Source organism: Echinops telfairi, unplaced genomic scaffold (assembly GCF_000313985.2).
Source record: "Echinops telfairi isolate 266 unplaced genomic scaffold, ASM31398v2 ScPeMD7_7473;HRSCAF=8511, whole genome shotgun sequence".
NCBI lineage: Eukaryota > Metazoa > Chordata > Mammalia > Afrosoricida > Tenrecidae > Echinops > Echinops telfairi.
In genome coordinates this window covers 14,518,782-14,542,083 of record NW_022111377.1, presented here as the reverse complement: position 1 = coordinate 14,542,083, position 23,302 = coordinate 14,518,782, and the positions used below count along the sequence as shown (strand labels likewise).

General features: G+C 41.3%; 1 protein-coding gene and 1 non-coding gene across 2 annotated transcripts in view; one reads left to right on the top strand and one right to left on the bottom strand.

The window, feature by feature from the left end:
* The window catches only part of PLXDC2 (plexin domain containing 2), a 446,078-nt gene that overhangs the window by 116,780 nt on the left and 305,996 nt on the right, over positions 1-23,302 (bottom strand). The gene's annotated exons all lie outside the window — the stretch shown is intronic.
* LOC115874009 lies at positions 8,341-8,461 on the top strand. Its single transcript, XR_004048751.1, has one exon. It is a non-coding gene; the product is annotated as a small nucleolar RNA SNORA26 (small nucleolar RNA).

Here is a 23,302-nt window from a genome sequence, read left to right as displayed (position 1 = left end):
TTCAGAATAGATCCTTTCCAACCCCACCCCCGCTCTAATGGTCGAGATCAAATGCTAACAAGGCCGGGACCACCCTGAATGGCCTAGCTCTTGACATGTGTCTTAGTGGATCAAGTCTGCCTTTGACTCCTCTCAATAAAATCAACGAGCTTGCTGGCCATAGTGACCTTGCTCTTTCGGGAGACCTCAATTTTCTTCCCTTTCAACAGACCAGTCAGGTGACCTACATGAGTCAATGTCAAGAATCAGTCTAAGTGGAACCTTTAACTGACAAATGAATTAAGAAACAAAACAAAACATAACATAATAAAAAACAATGCAGGAAATTCCTGGTATCACAAAAGTACATTGGGTAAACAAAGTCGTCGGTAGTCTAGTCTCACACACCATACATTTACAACTCCTTGAAAGAGCTGTGGCAGCTAAGCACCGAGCTACTAGCGGAAAGGGCAGTGGTTTGAATTGACCAGTTGCTCTGCGGGAGGAGGTGAGGAAACCTGGGAGCAGCTGTTCTACGGAGCCAGCTCTCCGTTGTCCTTCAGGCCTGCTGCGAGTAAAGGTACACTGACAGCCATTGGTTTTGTGATTGACTTTCTTTTTTAAGGCAAGAGTGTATTTATGCTTGAATTGTGATATTTGATGCAGTTTCGGAGACAAAATAAATATTCAATAAATGGGTGTGTTATGAAGGAATCTTTGAATTTCAGGCCATCGCGGCATTTTGAATAATCCTATTTTTTCACTAAAGCCTCATTTATAAATTGTGTGATGTAATTATTAAAAGCTTTGACATAAATCATTAATCTGTGTAAGTAACGATGGATCTGGTTCCCAGCACTAAAAACAGGTTCAGGACCATGAACTAAACCTGACCCCAATGTAACGATCTCATAGGGCAGCAGGCTCTTTTCATCATTATGTTTTTAATGATGATGAATGAGCTCTCAACCATGGGAAACACTGTGGTTGCTGTTATCCACGCCATTGAGTGGATTCTGATTCATTGGGAATCTATGTACAACAGACAAAAGTATGACCCAGCCCAGCATCACCCTCCCACTGATGCTACCTACCACAATGTCAATCCATCTCGTCCGAAGTCTTCCTCTTCTCCGCTGCCCCACTGCTTTAGCAAGTATGGCGTTCTTCTCCAGGGACTGGTCTCTCCTGATGAGATATCCAAAGTACACGGGACGGAGTCCCACTCTCCTTGTGTCTAAGGAGCATGCTGGCTGTACTTCTAAGATAGATTTGTTTGTCCTTTTGGCAGTCCTGAATACTGTCAACATTCTGCACAAAACCATCTTTCAAATGCATGGATTCCGTGGTCTCTGATTCAGTGTCCACATTTCATAAGCATATGAAGCATTTGAAAAGAACATGGTTTGGGTGAGGGACATCTTTTTCACAACGCAATATCCTTGCTTTTTCAGCATCTGTACAAGGTCTCCAGCAGCAGATTTGCCCAATGCAATGTGTCCTTTGATCTGCTGACTGCTACTTCCATGAGCACTGATTGCATACGCAAGCAAGACAAAATCCTTGACAGCTTCAGTCTTTTCTCCGTTTACTATCATGTTACCAACTGGCAAGCTTGTGAGGATTTTGTTTCCTTTACATTGAGTTGTAATCCATACTGAAGGAAGGCTGAAATCCTTGATCTTCAACAGCATGTGTTTCAAATCCTCCTGCCTTTCAGCAAGCAAAGCAATGTCATCTGTGTATTACAGGTTACTACGGGTTCTTCCTGCAATCAGGAGGTCACATTTGTCTTCAGAGAATGCAGTTTCTCTGATTATTTTCCTGGTCACAGATGGAGTAGGTATGACGAGAAGATGCCACCCTGACACTCACCTATCCTGATGGTCAACCAAACAGTATTCTCTTGTTGTGTTTGAAAAACTGCTTCCTGATCCATGTACAAGTTCTGCATGAGAACAATGAAGTGCTCTATAATTCCAATTCTTCTCGAAGCAATCTATAGTTTGTTATGATCCACACAGTGAAATGCCTGGGTATAATAAAAAACACACAAACATGTTTCTGGTACTCTCTTCTTTTAGCCAAAAGCAATCTGACGTCAGCAATGACATCCAATGGTATCCCATATTCCACATCCTTTTCTGAATCCTCTCTGAACCTCTGGTAGCTCTGTGTCAATGTACTGCTGCAGGTATTCTTGAATTATCTTCAGCAACATTTTGCTTGTATGTGAAACCAATGCTATTGTTCTATAATTTGAGCATTTTATTCGGTCACCTTTCTTTGGAATGGGCACAAATATGGGTCTCTTATAGTCAGTTGACCAAATAGCAGTTTACCAAAATTTCCTGACACAGATGAGTATGTGCTTCCAGTGCTTCATAAGCTTGTTCAAACATTAAAATTGGTAGCCCATCAATTCCTGGAGCCTTGTTTGGGGCTAATGCTTTCAGTGCAGGTTGAACTTCTTTCTTAAGTATCGTTGATTCTTGCTGACATTCTACCTCATAAAATGAGAGACAGTGGTCGGTGTAAGGCATGAAAATAATAATTTATAACTTATCAAGAGGCCACGAGGGTGGGGGGAAGGACGGGGGAGGAAAGAAGAGCTGACACCAAGGGCTCAATAGAAAATAAATGTCTAGAAAATAACGATGGCAACATATGTACAAATGTGCTTCATATAATTGATGTATCGATTGTTACAAGAGCTGTAAGAGCCCTCAATAAAATGTTTAATAAATAAATAAATTTTAAATTAAAAATTAAATGGTTGAATGCCCACTGGTTCTTTTAGGCACTAGGACAATACGTTCTTTCCATCTTCTTTCGGTGCTCTCCCTATGATTCGATATTTTGCCCATGGAGCATCGCGGTAGTGCATCTCTAGGCTTGCATTTTTTCTTGAGTTCTTTCCGTTTCAGACATGCTGAGCATGTTCTTTTCTGGGTTAGTAACTCTCGGACTTTGCACATTTCACTAGAGTATTTGACTTTGTCTCCTCGAGTTGCCCTTTGCAATTTTCTCTTCCTCTCTGACTTCATAATGTCTCCCATCTGCCTCAGCGGCTCTGTGGTTAAGAGCAAGTTTCAGGGTTTCTTCTGACGTTCACACGGATCTTTCCCCTCATCCCTGTCATTTTAATGGCCTTTTTGCTTCCTTCATGTGTGATGTTCTTGATGTCAAGCCACAGCTCACTCCGCCTTCTGCCATGAGTGCTCACCGTGTCAAATCAGCTCTTGAGAAGTTCGCAACATTCAGGTGGGATAGACTCCAGGTCGTATTTTGTCTCTCCTCGACGTGTTTTTACTATTTTTCTGCTTTGACCTGAAATCTTTGCTGAGTGATTGATGGTGTGTTCCAGTCAGCTCCTAGCCTGGCTGTAGCTGTGAATATTGAGTGTTTCTACCATCTCTTCCTAGAGAGGTACTTAATTTGATTTCTGTGTATTCCCTCTGGAGAAGTCTGTGTGTCCTTTTGTGCTACTGAAAAAAAGGTATTTGCAATGAAGAAGAAGTCATTGCTCTTCGTTTGTTTCTACTCCCAAGGCCATATTTTCCAACTGCTCTTTGGTTCTCTGTGTCTCCAACTTTTGCTTTCCAACCACCAGGAATTATCCGTGCATCTTGATGACAGGTTTAATCATCAATTTCAAACTAAAGACTCTGGTAGACATCTTCAAATTCTCTAGCTTTGGTGGTTTGTGGATACACCTGACTAATTGTTATATTGACTGGATTTCCATGAAGGTGGGCAGATATAATCCTAACACAAACAGATAGTTTCTGTTATACTTCCATATAGATCTCGATGTGTCCTTTCTTGAGAAGCGAATGCAACTCCATTCCTCTTGATTGTGTCGTTCCCGCATAAGAAACCAGATGAGTTTCTGATTCAAAATGGCCAATCACAGTCCATTTTAGCTCACGAATACCCAGAATGCCAATTTTTTATGTGTTTCGCTTCATTATTTAACACTTCCAATTTTCCTAGATTCTTACTTCATACATTCCAAATTTCTATTATGAATTGATGCTCGCAGTCGGTTTTTCTCTTTTCAGTCAGGCTTCATCCGCAACGGTCGGTCCCGAAGGCTTGACTTCCGCAGGCTTCCTTTCATCCACGTCCCTGTGGTCGACTCTCCGTTGGGAAAGCAGCCATCCCTCAGGCACAGCTCTAGTGCCTTCCAACTGGAAGGACTCACCTGCTGGCACTGGCGTGGACGGCGTTCTCGGCTTCTTTTCATGCAGACTTCCGTGTACGGCAATGTTTCCAGTCTGTCCATAAGCTTTCAGTGGCCAATTCCCCACAAGTGGACAGACCCCTCATTCTTCAGAGTCTGCTCTTAGCCTGGACACTCTGCTGGAACCTACTGACTTTGGTGGACCCTGCTGGCATGTGACATACTGCTGACATAGGTTCCAACATGACAGCAACACACACCACCACCACCAGAAAACTGACAGACAGATGGTGGACCGCGGGAGACAGCCTACTCAAATTGAGAAAGCATGTTCCATTGGGAACTCTAGTCGTTTGAAATACCTGTGACTACACAGAGTTATAGTTCTCATTTCCTAAACTCGCTCAGGGATGCCAGCACAGGGAAACAGGAAATAAGTGACTGTAATCAAGTCTTTGTTTGAGGATCCACTCTGCATTAACAGCAGACTCTTCCTCTTGTCACTCAGCATCATTAGCATGCCACTTAGCATGATCTAAGTCAACTCACACCATCCTGTCAGTAGCTTGGCGAAATCAAGAATTGAATTACACAATGTATTTTGAAGCTCACTATGAATGAATATTGGTTGATTTTTAAGACATATTTCACTGCTTTCTGACATTAATGTGGCTAATGGTACTTATCAACATATTCACTTGAGGTTGACAGTGTTAAGACTACTTGTAAATCATTTTACCTGAGACTTAGAATACATTTTCCAATGGAAATGGCATTATAAACTATACCACACCTACAGGCCAGTTCAAAATCAAGTCCTTGTTGTGTGTGAAATATTTATTGCACATTAAGCTTTCTGGCGCAGAGTGAAGTAACAACAGTTGAAACAGATCATGCCCAAGCATGTGCCAATAAGACTGGGAGGGTGTCTCAGAAATGCCCACCTCAATCCTGGAAGGATGGGCCATCTCCCTCCCCAAGGTCAGGCAAAGGGAGCATCACGTCCCGAATCTGGAAGGCCACAGAATTTTTAGGTTGGTGAGAAGGAAGACAGGGTTGCCAACAATGAGAGGTGAGTGCTTTCCTTTTGCTTTTAATTACCCTCCTTTCTCTATTTTGCATCGCTGCCTGTGTGATCCTGAAAATTTTACTTCCCCTGAGCCTTGGTTTCTTCCTGAACTTATGGGGTATTAGAAAAACTAAACTGCTGGACCACAGTCAGGGTTCGAGATGACAAAGGCACCTAAACTCCCTGTATAATGAGTGGCACCTGCCAGGCAGGCATTCTATGAAGGGGGTTCAGAGTGCTGAACCTGGAGAGGTAGACCCAACACTATTTTACAACCATAATCATAATTACTGTGTTCTGTTCTTCTCATCATTGCTTCTGGACTGTTAGCCAGTTTTACCAATGGGCTGACTCTGGAGATTGAAACTGCCTTTTGTTTCCCATTGCGGCCTCACACACGCTGTATTGTGTCTTTCTTCTCTTAGTCTTTGTGACATCTCAAGTGTATTCCACAGGTTTGATTCCTGATCAGGGATCCAAATATATATATATCATTTCACCTATTACACATCATTTCAGCTATTAAAAAACAGTACCAAGAACTTAAAAAAGTCCTAGACAATTAAGAAATAAAAATTTCTGCTTTAGAGGTGAAAGTTAGTGCTGGCTTCCATAAGCTTACGCCAAGCTCATGACCCAAGGACCTGAAGGGGTGGTGTTCTGTGTTCGCACTGCTTCACTTTCCTAACACCTTGACAGATAGTACCTGGAGAAGAAATGGAAGAAAATGGAGCCGAGGAAGTTTCTTTGTTTAAAAGAAGAGATGGTGTTTGGACTTCTCTCAGATATTGGGCAGACATGATGTCATGGGAGATATGAAAACCCAAGAGTTAAATTTTTTAGTTCTTCAAATGCTTCCATGGCTCTATGGCATTGTTATTTTCTGACTTTTAGCTAGTTCTCTGCCTCAACGTATGAACTACAGTACCTGTGGGACACCCAACCCTTGAACCATGTCACTATAGTTTGAGGTTCCTTTGAGATCTGCTTCATCAAATTGCTGATGTATTCATCACTTGAGCTGGGGGCTGTTGGGCCCTGTCATCTGGCTGACTGTGGGTGGCCTGCCCTGCTGTTTGCTGCCTGTGGCCAAACTGCCTGTCTGCTTCCTTGACTTGCACCCAGCATCCCTTGTCAGTTGAAGGACCACCAGTGTATTGACTGTCTCAGGGAAGTGAGTTAGACTGAGCCATTTGTACTGCTCTGTGCACTAATTAGCTATTTATTCCTTCGTGTCCGTTCTATCTATCTATCTATCTATCTATCTATCTATCTATCTATATAAAATCATAAGTGTCCTGGTTTTGTTTCTCTAGAGAACCCTGTCTAACATATATAGTAATGAAAATAATAATTGGAGTGAAAAAACACATTTTCAAGATTTGGGAGAGATGAGTATGCATGCACGCATCAGAGAAGAGAGCAGAACACACCAAGAAACTGGGATTAAAAGGTTGATCCTGAGAGTCTCCGTCCAATGAATGAAATGACTCACAATAGTTATCTGGAGTGTGTTTCATTTAGGCTAAACATTCAACTTTCCCTTTCTTAGAATTAACAACCACCTGGTGCTGTCTTCGATGAACTGAAGTATGAGCTGTCTATGTGTTTTGGAAGAGCACGGACACACAGATCAAGACTACTTCCGTCTTCTCAAACCTTCAAACACATCACCTAATCCCCTTATGCCATTCTTAGATGTCAGTAAGACCCCAAAGAAGATGCCAATATGACTTGATCTATATCACAATTTTCCTATGGGGACTAATCTCTGTAGAAAAAAACATGGGGTGGGGATGGAAGGTGGTCAATTGCTGCGGTTGACCAGTTAGTCAAATGAGACCTTAATGGTCACAAGTTCGTCACTAAAAAGTGAGGCCAACATGCAGGATGATATAGTAATTGCCATGTAATTGCCAACACAATTCATAATTTAGTTTTAGATTACTTTTCTTTCGTTTGGGTGATATAATCAGGGTGCTAATACATAGCCTGCGATTTCTATTTTAATATAGACAATTGCCCAAGAAAGAGTAGTCACTGGTAAGGAACATTTGGAAACTGAGCAGCAATTTGAAGTGTAAGATGGATCAAGTTATTGGAAACATTATTTAAAAAGAGAGATGACTACTACCCTCTACCTTTTTTCCCCCCATGTCAGTTGTGCTGCTGCTAAACTGTTATCAATTGTGATGCAGGCCAATGCAATTTACTTTAAATTCTGTACCAGGGAGAGAAGAGAAAAGCAAAGGGGATGGTGTGTCCTGTACACTGAGTATAGTCACCTGTGAAGTAAATGAAGTTCTTCCTGAATTACTCCAACTGCCTGCACCTTACTGATAACTATACGATGTTTACTGTAATTCCACTCTTTACCTTGGGGGAAGAAATTGTTTATATTATATCACCTCCGTGTTATCAGTTTTCTCTTATGGCGCTGTTATGGATTGAATTGTGTCCCCCAGAGTCTGTGTTGTAAAAGCAAATACCTTTGCCTGTATTTCCCACCACTTGCCGGTCAGTTGATTATCCTGTGGTGGCTTGCATGTGGCTGGGATGCTAGAAGCCATTAGGATTGCCAATATCAGAAAGGTACTCATAGTGGACAGACAGGTTTCAGGGGAGCTTACCAACAATCACAATGAAGAAGAAACAAACAGACAACTGTTGACTGTTGAAAAATTCGCTGTTGAAACTCTTAAAAATAGCAGTGTTTCACTGTCAGATAGAGGGTAGAAGATAAACCCCTCGAGGTTGAAAGCCACTAAAATATGACTGTATTGTAGCTTGGACCTCACGACAGAGTTGGCCTTAATGACATGAATAGAGTAAAGCTTTCCGGGCCCTGACTTGCTGATGTGGCACATCGAAAAATGAGAAAAACAACAAGCGTTCATGAGTAATTAAGCTGTGGAGTGTGAAGTACGACACTTGGAAATTTGGAGGTTGCCGGAATGAAATAGAAAACATAAAGATTGACATCCTAGGTAATAGTGAACTGACACGGACTGTTTCCGCCATTTTTGAATCAGATAATGATGTGGCTTCCTCTGCCAGAAAGGACTAATGGAAGAAGAATGGCATCGCATTTCAACGACTCCTTGGAGTGCCCTTTGAAGTTTGCTGCGGCGCTTTAAGAGGCTAATGCAGAAGGGTGTATGTGTCTCCATAAAACTCAGAGAAGAGATCAGATACCTCTTCTTTGGATCCTGCCTGGAGTCTTAACGGAAATAAAGAGTCTATCTTACAATGCTGTTAGTGATGGGATAGGTTAGTCAATATGACTATTATTTAATGGCTGCACCCATCATGAAAGCCAATAATGGGAAAAAATGGACGAATCTTACAAGTACTGCCATCTGAAATTCATCAGATATGTAATCAAGATGCACTTACTGGTGATTGGAAAGCAAGAATTAAAAATAAGGAAGGATCCGTTTGTTGGGAAATCTAGCCCTTGTGTTAAAAACAAAGATGGAGATTGCATGACAGAATTTTGCAAGGCCAATCACTTCTTCATTGCGAATACCTTTTTCAACAACATAAATTGTTGTAATATCCACGGACCTCACCATAGGGAATACACAGGAATCAAATGTATTACATGTTTGGAAAGAGACTATGAAAGAGCTCGATGTCCTCAGTCAAAATCAGACCCTGGGCCAACTACGGATCATATAACCAGTTGCTTACACGCACGTTCAAGTTTAACAGGAAGATAATTAAAATAAATCCATGAGAGCAAAAATAGGGCCCTGAGTACATCACACGGGTTTAGAGTGCATACCAAGAACAGATCTGAAAAGATGAACACCTCCAGCTTAAGACTAGAGGAACTGAGGGATGACATAAAGCACATCACACAGGAAGAAAGCTAAGCTAACGTGTCCCCTATATCTTTATATAAGAAACAAAGAAAAGACCAAAATGGATGTGTGAAGTTTTTGATCACAGTGGCAGAAAAAAAATGAAGTAAAAGAGCTGAACAGAACCCTTCAACAGGCATCTCAAGAAGAAAAAGTACAGAATGATCATGAAATGTAGGCAGAGTTGGTTAGAAAACTAGAAGCAAAGAACTTACTCAGTGTTTTGCAAGTTGAAAGAATCAAAAATAATATTCAAGCTTTGGGTCGAAATACTGAAGGATTCTATAGGTAGAGTGCTGACTGACTCAGGAGTAATCAAAAGAAGATGGAAAGAACAGGTCAGCATTTAACCATTTCATGAAGTAGCACATGATCAAGAACCTCTGCTATTAAAGACAGAAGCCAAAGCTACACTGGGCACATTAGTGAAAAACAGGATTCCAGGATTTGACTGAACACCAAATGAAGTGTTTTAATAAACTCCATCAGTTTATTTCTGACTTGTCAGTTTATTTTAATTTTGACTTGTCTATGTTGAAAAAATGGAAAGAAAGCTACCTAGCCAACTAACTGGAGGAGTTACATATCTGTGCCTATTTCAAACAAACATGACCCAACGAAACCAAAAATTAATATCACCAATATAACATGCAAGTAAAACTATTTCTAAAATGGTTGCAGCAGTACATTGACAAGGATATGCCCACAATTCAAGGTGGATTCAAAGAGGAAAGGGTACAAGGAAAATCACTGCTCACTACAGATGGATCTTGGCAGAAAGCAGAACATACTAGGGGACTGTTTACTTGTGTTTCATTGACTATGCAAAGACATTCAACTGTGTGGGTCATAACAAATAATGGAGAACGTTATTCAGAATGGGAATTGCAGACAACATAATGATGCTTACGGGAATCTGTATCAAGAGGCAGCGCTGAAAGCTATGTGTCAGGGACATATCCTGTCGTTATACTTATTCAATCTGGATGCTCGGTAAACAATCAGAAGCTGAACTACTGAAGAAGCGAGGAGGGCTTGAAACAATTACTGTACTTGCATCTGGAGTGCAACTCAATGTAAAGAACACACAATCCTCACAACTGAACCAACAGGCAACGTCATAATACACGGAGAAGAGATGGAGGTTGTCAAGGATTTCATTTCATTTGGATCCACCCTGAAAGCTCGTGAAAAGGGCAGTCCGGGAGTTGAATGGCACACTACATTGGGTGGTTTTGCTGCAAAATATCTCTTTAAAACGTTAAAGAGCAAAGACATCGGTTTGAGGAATAAGGCACACATGATCCGGGCCACGGTATTTTCATTTACCTCCTGAGTATTCGGGAGCTGGACAGTGACTAAGAAGTACCGGAGAAGAACTGATGCGTGTGATTCACGTTGTAGGTGAGAACAGTGGAACTTCCACGGAGCCAGCTCAAGGGCACTGCCAACAGCATGCTTGACAGCAGCTTCAGAACAGCATGCGAGTGAGTCGGACACCCTTGGCAAATTATCTTCGTTACAACAATGAAATTGGATTAATGCAGTGTGTCTTGCACAATGGAGAGTGAAGAGAGAGGAAACCTCCCCCAGGGGCTGGGACTCATCACTTCCTAAACTTTGAGCAAAAGCCCTGGGGGATTGGCTACTAAGGACAAGATTGGTGGTTGGAAGCCACCAAGAATTCTGTTAAGATTCTTGTGAAGATCTCCAACCTTGGAATTCCTGTGTAGGATGGCTATCAGTGGGAATTCTGTCAATGGCAGTGGGTTTGGTATTTTGGAAGCTATGAGAAAATTAGTTTCTGTATGTTCAAGCCACCCATTTGCATTATTTTTGCATAGCAGAGCGAGAGCTAAGGCAATTGCTACGGAAACACTTTCCTCTGAGCGGCTGTGTGTGTGTTTATCAATACACAGAATCTGTCAACTTGGACATATGCAACAAATAGTGGCAGTAATAGCCCCAAGCATAGAAACTGTTACGATGGTGATGCAAGACCAGGCCGTGTGGATTTCTGTTGTCTAGAGAGTAGGTAAGTTGGAAGCTAACTGCTGACAAACATACATGTGTATTGGAGGAGCCCTTGGAAGAGTGGGTTAAGCACTGGGCTGCAAGCTGAAAGGGCAGTGGATCCAACCCCCTAAAGACTCTGTGGGAGTAAATGAGACCATCAATGTCCACTCTGTTACGCGGAATCATTAGGAGATGGAATTGACGACACTGTAGTGTGTTGGGTTTTTGTTTTGGTTATGGAGGGAACTTCAAACATTCTCGGCAAATGGAATTGAAAGGGAAAACCCTTTTCCAGGAATTTTTTGAAGCTCCCCTGAATGTTCTAATGCTAACACAAAACTGCAAATTGATATCCATGGTCTTCTGAATTCCTTCACACAGAGTGAGCACGTGGTAACTGGTTCTCCGTGAGATGGGACAGTGTTGGATTCGTTCTGCATGAATCATTGGTTTAACCAGAAACCATTCAGCAATTTCTCCCTCTGTTACTTATGGTTTTCGGCGACTGAGCAGATTTCTGTGATTCTCAGCATTTGTTAGAGTGAAATACTTTACTCTTTCTGTCCTAGTTGTATACTTATTTCCAAGGACAGGAATAAAACTGACAGTTTTCATTGTTAAGTTACTGCTCCTATAAATTTTGTGGTAGGAGATAAGATATTTAGAACCAATTTTCCAATTAATTTATATTCTGAATAAGTGATACCAGATCATTTTTCTTTGACATCAATATCACATATAGGTTTGTGTTTTAAGGTTCACTATTCTATAATTATGCAGGGTTTCCCCCCCCAAAAGTTTTCTACATAAACGCTATTTTGAATAAAAGAAATAGTCCACTTTAAAATGTGTTGCAAAAAGAAAATATTAAGATACATTACAAGATTCGGATCAAACATCATTAAGATAATCCCTTAGCAACATAATCACTGGCCTCGGCCTGGGATTTATCCTCCCGGAATCTGCACAGAAGAGCCTTTCAGAGGAGAGGAGTCCTGTGGAAACAAGACATTCTCACACGGTGCAAAGCTCTGCACAAAAACATTTCAGAACATTTTCTTCTCTTTTTCTGCTACTCAAAAATTAGTTCATATATTTTCCTGCTAAATAAAGAGAGGAGCAAGACAATTATAATAATAAAAATAAACCTTGAAATTATCTTTTGAAGTTCTGTGGAAAATGGCCTAGGAAAATAAATTCAGTGTTAAAACAAATTTTCACAAGAGGATAGTTTAATTATGATTACCACAAGGATGGTCCCATTGTGAATATTACTTTTAAAAATTAATATTTAACATCATGGGGAAATGATCTTAAAAGAAATAGACTAATTTCTAATAACAGGTTTCTAAAACTGCATGTGCAATAGCATTCCTTTAATATAGTGAAAGAATATTCTATAAAATATTAACAGGGATAATTTGTGGGTGTTGATATTAATAGTGATTTTTTTCATACTTGTTAGTATTTCCTTTTTTTTTTTTTTAAGACTGTATCAGTTAGTAGTGCTTTTGGCTGTAGTAACAGAAAACCTGACTAACAGTAACAAAAATTATTCTGTGTGTATTTTGTTATACTTGTTACAAATTAAGAAATTTGAACCGGGTAGTTTTTAACATTCCTTAACCTGCTTAATGTTCTTTGTGTGTTTTTTTGCCCCTTTAAATTTCCCTTGTTAGCTTCATCACTTTCCCCAGTGGTCAGATGTTTTTGCTGCAATGACCACCGCTATTTTCAATGTGGGAAATGGGGCCCTCGGAAGTGTTAGTTATATCTGTCCAATTAAGTGTTTTCCTGCAGCGTTTTTCTCGGGAATGACCTCCAGATTCATTTTTCTATTTACATCTCATATGCTAGATCTGGATTACAAACATCTATCCCGGAAATACACACAGTGAAAACATGAAGTTCCCATTGTCATTACATGTTAGTCAATGTTGACTGGGAGCGATCTTACTGGGGTTTCTAGACGGTAATCTTCAAGGGAACAGATCTTTCTTCCAGGATCTGCTGAGTGAGTTTAAATCAGTCTTTAGGTTAGCAGCAAAAAGTGTAACTATTGGAACTACCAGGGAGTGTAGGGAAAAAACGTTAATTGCTCTCTTCAAGTCAAATCTTATTCACAGGGACCCTACAGAATAGGGAGTAGCCTCCATAGAAGCAGAGGGCCACCCCATAGGATGACTGGAGATACAGAATTGCCGACTTCATGGTTAGAAGCCAAGTGCTAATCACTGCACCACAAGGGCTTATCAGAGAAACAACAACACAATTAAAATGATATAACTGGATTAGATAATTTGTAAACAATTGTCTAGAGATACACAGCAGTACATCTGCAGGGAACTTTCAGAAATGGAAGCTAGAGTCAAAAGAGAGTGAGGAACAAGAGCTATCATGTATTGACATCATATGAATCCTTGCTGAAAGTAGAGACAATTAAAGCTGTTTATTTGTGCTTTACCCACTATGTAAAGGCATTCGGTTGTGTGTATCATGATAAACTGTGGATAACATTATACAGAATAGGAATTTCAGAAACTTAATTGTGTTTATTTAGGGACTACACAGACCAAGAGAGAATCATTCAAACAAAACAAGAGGATACGGCAAGATTTAAAATCAGAAACTGTGTACAACAGTGGTGTATCCTTTCACGGTACTTATTCAATTGGTATACTGAGTAAATATCCCAAGAAACTGGACTGCATGAAGAAGAACACCACATCAGGATTTGAGGAAAACTTGATAAGCGTAGGATATAGCTTTGCTTGCTGAGAGCAAGGAGGCCTTGAAGCACAGGGCGACTGCCCTCACACACTACGCCTTCAATCCAGATTGCAACTCAAGGTAAAGAACACACAAATCCTCACGACTGGACCAATCGACCACATCACGACCGATGGAGAGAAGAGTTCAGTTGTAAAAGATTAATTTTACCTTTGTTCCACATTGAATGTACACGGAAGCACAGTTATGAAATCAATTTGCATTCAGCAAATGTGCTACACCATGTTCAAGTGTTACAGAGCAAAGATGTCCCGGGGAGGGCTGAGGTGTCCATGACCTAGGCCAGGCACGGTAATTTCAATTTGCGGATATGAAAGCCAGATAATGAATAAGGAAAGACGGAGCGGAATTGATGCACTTGAATTGTGATGTTGGGAATGAATATTGAAAGTACCATGGTCTGCCCTCCTAACAAACAAACCCTTAGAAATAAGGACGGTTAAGACTTTGTCTCGTATACTTTGAACATGCTATCAGGAGGGACAGATTCCCTGGAAAAGGAGATTGTGAAATTTAGGCTTTGTGTTAACTCTGCTGGGAGAGGGCTCTCAGTGGTTCAGCAGTTAAGACCTAGTAAAACCATCAGCCCATGACGTGCCTGCCAATATTTGGTTCATCAGCTCCCAGAGCTACTCATGTCAAGAAAAGCCTCCAGCTTACCACTTGACTGAAGAACTTGGAACCTGCGTGGATGCACGCGTGCGTGCATGTGTGTGTGTGTGTGTTGCTGCTCTAGAGAACCCAGGCTAGGACAGACAACATGCCTGTTAAAATACATAGTCAGTGACAAAGAAGACTTTTGAGGAGATGGATAAACACAATGCAAGCACAGGTTCAACCCTAACAACCGTCTCAATGATGGTGTAAAACCAGGCAGCATTTTGTTCTGTTGTGCATAAGGGTGCTTTGGTTCAGAAGGAATTCAAACAAGATCATTTTTAAAACCATGTAACCCTATTCCTCATTTATGATAATATTTTAAAAGTTTATTATCCAACTACTCACAGCAAGCAGGTTTGAGGCATGATGGAAATGGCTGCAGAATGCCCCCACCTTCCAGCAGCGTTTCCATGTGGCCTTCAGGAAGCTGGGTCTCCTCGGGCAGCATACTCTGCTCCCTCCCGCAGGCAGGCACACTGTGTCCAGGTGCCTCTGTACCAGCCTCCTCAGTGGTCACAGCCCCCAGGTAGAAGTGCAGCTAGCATTGTGCCAGCCACAGTGGTTCTGGGTTCCCTGCTGTTCCTCACAGTGGAGTGAGCATAAACCCAGTGGTTAGAAATCACCTGTGAGTCTATAGGATAAAGATAAGCATTTTTGTCCCAATAAACAGGTAGTATCAGAAGCTAAAAGGGGCCAGTTCTACTCTGCAGCTATCCGTCAGAATCCATTTGATGGCAGTGAGTTTGGTTTGATTTGGCTTGATGCGGCCTGAGATCCAGCAGCTCAAAATTGCTGCGTGGTGGAAAGCGAGGCGAGAAGGAGGTTCCTGAGAAGGTGTTTGGAAGAACTAGTCTTGAGTTTAATGTCATCCCAAAGGGAGCCAAGCTGGGCCTGAACCCTCCTCTGAGGTGAGGGGTGGTGCCTGGTCAGGTTTTCAGCAGCCTAGCCTAGGAAGGGACACCTGAGAGCTCTAGCCCACCTGCTAGGTTCATGGGCAAGACTTGCAGGGCTCGGGGTGGGGATGGGGTGGGTGGGTGGGTGGTTGTTAGGGGAAGAGTGGATCCCTGGAGGAAAGCTGTGAGCCAGCACAGAAAGCAGTTTCGCTGTACGACCCACCAACCTCCCAGCCTGGCTTTATCCAGTTCTATTTCCTTCAAATCTCCTTCTCTGCAGAGGAATAATCCGTGACTGGACTTTTCAGGGTTGAGCACATCAATACATTTTATCTGTCATTATTTCTATAATAATATATAGAAATTAAAATACATTTTTTTAAACTGGAAAATGATGGTCTGAAAATAAAACAAGCATTTAAAAACCCTCCATTTTTGGAGGATACCCATTTTCCCCTAAGGATCTAATCTTTGGGATGTTGACCTGTGCTTAAGTGAAGGGTAGATGTAACTTATACAATGCAATGTGTTATCTAATTCCATTTCAGGGCACTGATATCTTTTCAGCAAGGCACTGTCTGAAATTTATATGACCCTTAGGCATTTATAACTAATTTCTATTTCCAATTTATAACTAATTTCTATAGATGTTGCCTGGATGTTTTCTAAAGTGAATTTAGCTACAGAGACCCATTTCCTGGTGGCCTGCTGACACGGGATTAAGCACTGTTTCCTATTCAATTATAATGCTGGAATAAATTGAGAAGCAGAAACACGAAGATCCACGTTAAGCCTAACAGGCCTAATTGAGGGGTCATATTTTTTTAAAGGAATAAATTGAGGAAATGAGAAAAGAGCACTGATCTCTCTTTTCCTGCAGAAACAAGGTTAAAACTGTAATTGTATTTCTAATCCACCATGGACAACAAATGAGGGATGACAGAATATTGGTATTCACTTCAAATTCAGTTATTTTATTATTTTATTTTTCATCTTTCCCTCCCCAACCCGAGATGGCACAGACAATTCTCAGACTGCGATCTCTCTTTCATCAAAGTCATCCCTGGCTGTGAGGACCCACCTGCTCCTCACAATTGCCTGCAGCACGCGCTCAGAGTCTCCCGATTCTAATGGCCTATTTCTTGGGGAAATAAGAGGTCTCCTTGGGGTGGCTATGTGAAATAGGAGCTCAAATCTAAATTACTTACTCACAGGAGATGGATTCTCGGATCAGTTAGAAGTGAAGATCTTTCCCAGTGGGCCTATCAGACCTATATCCCCAAAGCTCAGCCAGACAGCAGCCGGCAGAGGACCAGATAGAAATGACTGGCTACGTCTGGCTATCGGCCACGTAGGAAAGTACAAAAATATTCTTCCAAAAAATCGGCCAGATGAACTTAAGAAATAAACTGATTTTTCTTTCTTTCATGTATGCAAAACCCAGATCTTACATTTAGGAGCGTGTGCCCTTTAAAAGTCAGTATTTGTAATGATTTCGTATTCAGCAACGCAAGCTTTGTATTCTCAACGTCCTCCGGCAGACCCCAAACCAACCACCCAAACGACAAACAGAAGCCCCCCTGCAGTGGGCTCCGTTTGTAGTCAGACTTCTCCAGAGGAGCCCAAGGGTGGGTTCTGTTTGCCAGCCTTCTCTTAGCAGCCTAACACGTAACCATGTACATCACCTGGAGACTCCTCCCAACACACATCGATTTTCACGTGCTTCACGTTTCAGATTTTAATTGAATGCCTCGGCGGTAAGACAAGACATTCCGCTGATCTTAGAATGCATCCTTCTTATAGAATGTAAGCTTGGGATCCTGAAAGCAGGAACATCTTTATTTTCTGCATGTGGTGCTGATGGTCGTTCAGCTATTTGAATGGCGGTATTGCTCTGTCTTCGCTTTCCTCTCCTCTCCGTTCCTCCCTCCCCTCTTCTTTCCTCCTTTCTTTCTCCCTCCCTCCCCGCTCATCTCCTTTTTGGTTTCTTTTTTCCCTTCCCTTCCCTACCCTCCCTCCCTGCCTCCTCTCTCTCTCTCTCTCTCTCTCTCTTCTCTATCCCCCTACAACCTTACTCCCAGGGAGAACTTGTAGTAATAGTACTGTGATTGAAATCTCTAACATCAATTTACAACAAACAAAAGTACTAGAATGTGTGTGACAAATTCGTTTATTCAAAATTGATGAACCCCAAGGGATATCTTTACCCACAAGTCAGATCTTGGTTGGGAGAAGTTATCCTGGAAAGATCTGTGAAAGTTTACAAAGTGCCTTCCTGTTATTTCAACAGAGACTTTTCCTAAATCAGCATTCCCAAGAAAATCCAGGGACTATTGGCCCTGCAAGATGGTCTTTGGAAAAAACAAACAAATAAACAAAACCAAAACAGTTCTGTGGCCATATTAGAAATTCTGGCCACAGAATAATTGGGTGCTTAGCTGTTAGCTACGAAAGGCCTGGTGATCTGTTCTTGTAAAATTCCCAATCAAACCCACTGCCATCGAGTTGAGTCAAAATCATCACCACTCTGTACAATGTTTCCAAGACTGAAAATCCGTATTGGAACAGCCAACTTCATCTTCCAGTGGGGGATGGGTTTGAACGACTGATCTTAGGGTAAGCAGCCCCATGCCAGTGCCTCCAAGGTTAGAACATTCTAAAGGACAGCTACACCCTTACGGAGTCACCATGAACTGAAACTACACTCAACACCAACTAATAACGACACGGCCAAGTTAATTAGGAGGTAACTCAATACCACGTTTTCCTCGTGATTAAATAAAACATTAGTACCATACCGTCACATTTTTTAAACTTTGAGGATACAAATTTATTTGTAGTTATCTCAACAGTACCAAGGTTTTACTTGACCAAGAAAGCCTTTTTATTTTATTTATTTATTCTATTGTGGTTTCTATTGAAAGTTTACAGAGCAAAGTTAATTTTCCATTCCACAGCTTACGCACATTACATCTCATAGCATTAATTGCAATCCCTCAGCAAAACAGCACACTTCTGGCTTCTTCCTGGGGTGGGGGTGGGGTGAGGTCCCATTTTTTATCTGTCTCCCTTTTCCTGCTCCTCCCTGCCTTCTGAGCTTTGCCTTTGGGCAAATGCTGCTCTTTTGGCCTTCTATCTATCATTAATTATTCTGAGAAGTCTGTTCCTCACAGTTGGTATTACGCACTTCACAGAACTGTCTGTGGTTTGGCTGCAAGGTGAGCCAAGGGGGTAGGTCCAGTTCTCAGTTTGAAGGGTGTGAAGGGCCAACGTCTCAGGAGGCCATCAGTCTTTATCAGACCAGGTAAGACTCTTCTTTGGTTATGATTGTGAATTTTGTTCTACACGTTCTTTCCTTTTGTGCGGGGCCTATTGTACTACAGATGAGGGAGGTCAGTGGTGGTATTGAAGCATCTCTTTCTAATCTCCAGGTAGAGGACGTTGTAGTTCATGTGGCTCCTTAGTCCTTCCAACAAATTGTTGTTTTTTTTAAATGTTTTATTGGGAACTTTTACAGATAGCATAGCATTCCACTGTTTAGTCACATAAAGCAGTGTTATACAATTGCTACCAAATTAGTTTCATATCATATTCTTTCTTCTTGAACTCCTTGATATCAGATCCCCTTTGTACCCCCACTACACGCCCATGGGAACCCTTATTTATTGACTTTTTGACATATCGCACGCACAATACTATCTGTCCATTCACATATAATTCTGTTGTTCAATTCTCATGGAGGGGTTATATAGTCACCAATGCTATCCCATCGTTTCTTTGAATCGTTTTCTTCACTTTTCTTTCCTCCAGAGAGGGAGAGACCAAGAGCTGCATCTCAGATGGACACTGGTACCTTTTAAGACCCCGCCCACTTCTCACCACAGTTGAATGTAAAACACTGTCTTTGCGAATGTGTGATACAAAGTGACTGAGATTGGGGGCCTAAGAGCCTGATCCCGGCGACTCTGGCCCTCATGGCTTTAGGTTATGATGAACTTCCTTCCCTTTTAACAAAATGCATGAATAAATTTACAGCACATGCAGAGGCCAAACCTCCCCAAGCCCATGCAGGTAGAGACCTTCTCCTATCCATAACCGTTCTTCTTGCGTGTCCTCCTGTGTACCCACTCACAGGTTCTGCTTTATGATAACTGATCATGGTAGCACGTGCACGTACTAGTATTTACCTTTGTGGACGGTAACTCTTGAATATCTTCTTCTGCTTGAATGACATTGTGCTGTTGACGGCCTTTCTTTCACCGGATTCAATACATGTGTATTATCTGCTTAGTGATTTTCATTCCTCTCCTCCACCATGCCTCGTAAACACCAGAGCAGGTTTCTTTATTTGCATAAGCCTTCCTTTGACTTTTTATAATCATGATTTAATGTGAACCGCTCGCCTTTGGTGAATGACTTATGTCACTCAGCATAATGTCTTCATCTGCGTTACATGGCGTTTCTCAGATCCTTTGCCATTCTTTCATGCTACATGGTTTTTCTTGGCATCTATGCACCGCAGTTTGTTTATCCATTGATGGACACTTAGGTTATTATCCTCTCTGCTCTGTGACTAATTCTGTCACGTACATGGATGTGTATACACCTATTCTTATTCTCTAGGGAACATACCTCGTGGTGGGATTACTAGATCAAATGGCATTTATAATTCTCAACTTTTTAGGGAAGTACTTAACATACTGTTTTCCATCAAGATTGTATGACTTTGTAGTCCTACAAGCAATGTCTGAATATTTCAATGGTTTCAAGTCTTCCCCATAATTTCTTCTGTCGCGTCTTGCTGAATTTCTCTATTATGACCAGAAGGAGTGACGTCTCATTGCTGTTTTGATTCGCATCTCTCTAAAGCTCATGCAATTATGTCATGTGTTCGTTGGTCACTTCTATGTCTTCTTTGGTCAAATGTCTTCACATGGTCTGCTCATTTCTAGAGTGGTTCTTTTTTTTTTTTAATTAAATAATCAGTTTATTAGAGGCTCATACAACTCATCACAATCTGTACATACATCATTTGTGTCCAGCACATTAGTACATATGTTGACTTCATCATTCTTACAACACCCGCTTTCCACTTGAGCCCTTGGTGTCAGCTCATTTTTCCCCGGTAATTTATAAATTATTATTTCATCATATCTTACCCCATCCAACATCGCCCTCACCCACTTCTCCGCTGTCCGTTCCCCAGGGAGGAGGCCACATGTAGACCTTGTCCTCTGTTCCCCCTTTCTCCCTCTCCTTCCCTCCACTCTCCCACCATCGCCACTCTCTCCACTGGTCCTGGGGGGTTCATCTGTCCTGGGTCCACTGTATTTTCAGCTCCTATCTGTGCCAGTGTACGTCCTCCGGTCCAGCCAGATATATAAGGTAGAATTGGGATCATGGCAGTGGGGGGGAGGAAGCATTTAAGAACTAGAGGAAAATTGCATATTTCATCATTACTACTTTTTTTATACCTGATATTTTGGTGCTTTGGTTTTCAGGCTTTTTATAAAATTAAAGGTGAGTTCCTTGTCAGATATGACATTTCTGCAAGTTTCTTCCAGCCTGTAGGGTTTCTTTATTTTTCATTGCTCTTTGGAGACATCTTTTGATGCAAGTAAGTATTTCATTTTTAGGAGGTCCCAGTTGTCTAATTCATCTTCTGCTGTTTATCTCTATTTGGCTCTTTTGATAGACTACTTATGACATAAGTTTGGCTCCTAAGTTTGTCACTATTTTTTCTCCTTTGATGATCTTTATAGTTTTAGGCTTCACATTTAGATTTTTTATATATCTTGAAAAATTTTTTTTGGTAGAAAGTGTGAGTTACAGATCTCGTTTATTTTGTTGCGAACGGAGATCTAGTTTTGCCAGTACCGTGTGTCAAACAGATTATCTTCCCCTTTCACGATTGTGGTCCTTTCTCAGAGAGCAGTTGTCCATAGGTTAATGACTTTACTTCTGGGTTCTCAGTTGTTTCATTGATCTATGTGTCTGCTGATGTATCAGCGCCTAGCTGTTTTGACGACCCTGGCTGGGTGGTAGGTTTTGAGATTGGTAAATCTTCCATAGTTGTTTAGGGACACTGAATCAGAATTGCCTTATAGATAGATTGTTCTGAGTAGTATTGACATTTTCATAATGTCTTGTCACCTTTAAAAATAGTCAACTAACATCCAGGTATATCCCTTTGGTTACTAACTATTCTCTGTTTCAGCATCACTTCGTTCCAAACCACTTAAACGGCCACCAAAATTATTCTTCTACAATCGTAACCACATCTAACTCCACACCTCAGCAAGGCTATGCCAGCTGAACCGACGGGCTCCGACACAACAGTTCTGAGGGGCTGCAGGGCTGCTGTACAATGGATTGCTCTGAGGCAGGGCTGACTCAACAAGATCTTACAACACCTTTGCCTGCAATAATTCAGTAGCTTTGGATTATGTGCAGGATAATGTCCATATTCCTCAGCAGAACACAGAGAGCTTGTTAGTAATTTTATCTTTAGCCTTCTCTCCTACTCATACCTTACCACTGGCCCCTCCTCTTCACCTCGCCCCTAGTGTATCTAATGCATCCACACTTCATGTCGTCTAGTGGATGCCAACTGTTAGTGACTTTGTAGGACAGGGTAGAACTGCCCTTCTGTGTTTGAGATGCTAATCTTTATGGGGGTAGAAAGCCTTGGAGCAGCGGGTGGTTTCCAACTGCTGACCTTGAGGTTATCACCCAACACAAAGCCACTATTCTACCTAGGCTCCTCACCAAATTACTTGAAATCTGGATAATACCTACGTCCATGTTATCTTTTCATTTTCTACTTCTGGTATGCTTTCCTTTCTTTCTTTTGTTATTATTATTTTTTGATATCAATTGTCTTGAAAACTTTTTCCTTTATCGGGAGACTTAGTAGCTCCCTACTTTGGGTTTCCATATATCATTTTGCTAATGCCTCCAGCAACGTATTAAGTATCATTGAATCTCTTATGTCCTCGTGGTTAAGTGCCAACCTAACGAACTACTGCCAAGCTGTGGGCCACCCTCACAATTATTGTTATGCTTGATTCCTTTGATACAGTCACGTGTCAACCTGCCTCATTGGGAGTCTTCCTCTTTTACATTAACTCTTTACCCAACATGATGTCCTTACCAGAGACTTATCTCTCCTGATACTATGTCCAATTATATGAGAGCCAGTCTCACCATTCACCCTTCTAAGGTCCCTTCTCTCTATCCCTTCTTCAAGACGGATAAGCTTGCTCCTGACAGTCCAGGGTATTTTCAAGATTAAATATTTCACCTTAATTTAAATGCATCAATTAATCTTTGATCTGCCTAATTCATTGTCCAATTTTTATATGCATATGAAGTGATTGAAATTACCTTGGCTTGAGACAGGCAAACCTTAGTTCTCAAGTGACACTTTTGCTGTTCAACACTTTTAAAAAATCTTAGGCAGCAGATTTACCCAATGTAATATTGAATCTCTTGCATCTCATACACCTTCTTTTACACCTTCAGATGTGGCCTATCTAATGGAGTCGGCGTAACCACATCTGTGGTTGGAGGATATGGAGGTAGTCCTAACAGTCCGAAGACTATCAGACAGAAAACTTCCCCTCTAAATGTGCAGTAAATATGAAATACTCACTGATTTTTGAAGACTAAGGGAGGAAATCAAAATTTTCAACATTTACTATCTTGTAACATGAAATGATTTTGAATGTATTTCGTTAAATAAAGGATATTCTTAACTCAGGTTTGTTTCCTTTTCCTGATTTGTATGACCACTGGAAAATTTAAAATTACATATGTGCTCACATTATTTTATTTTAATTGC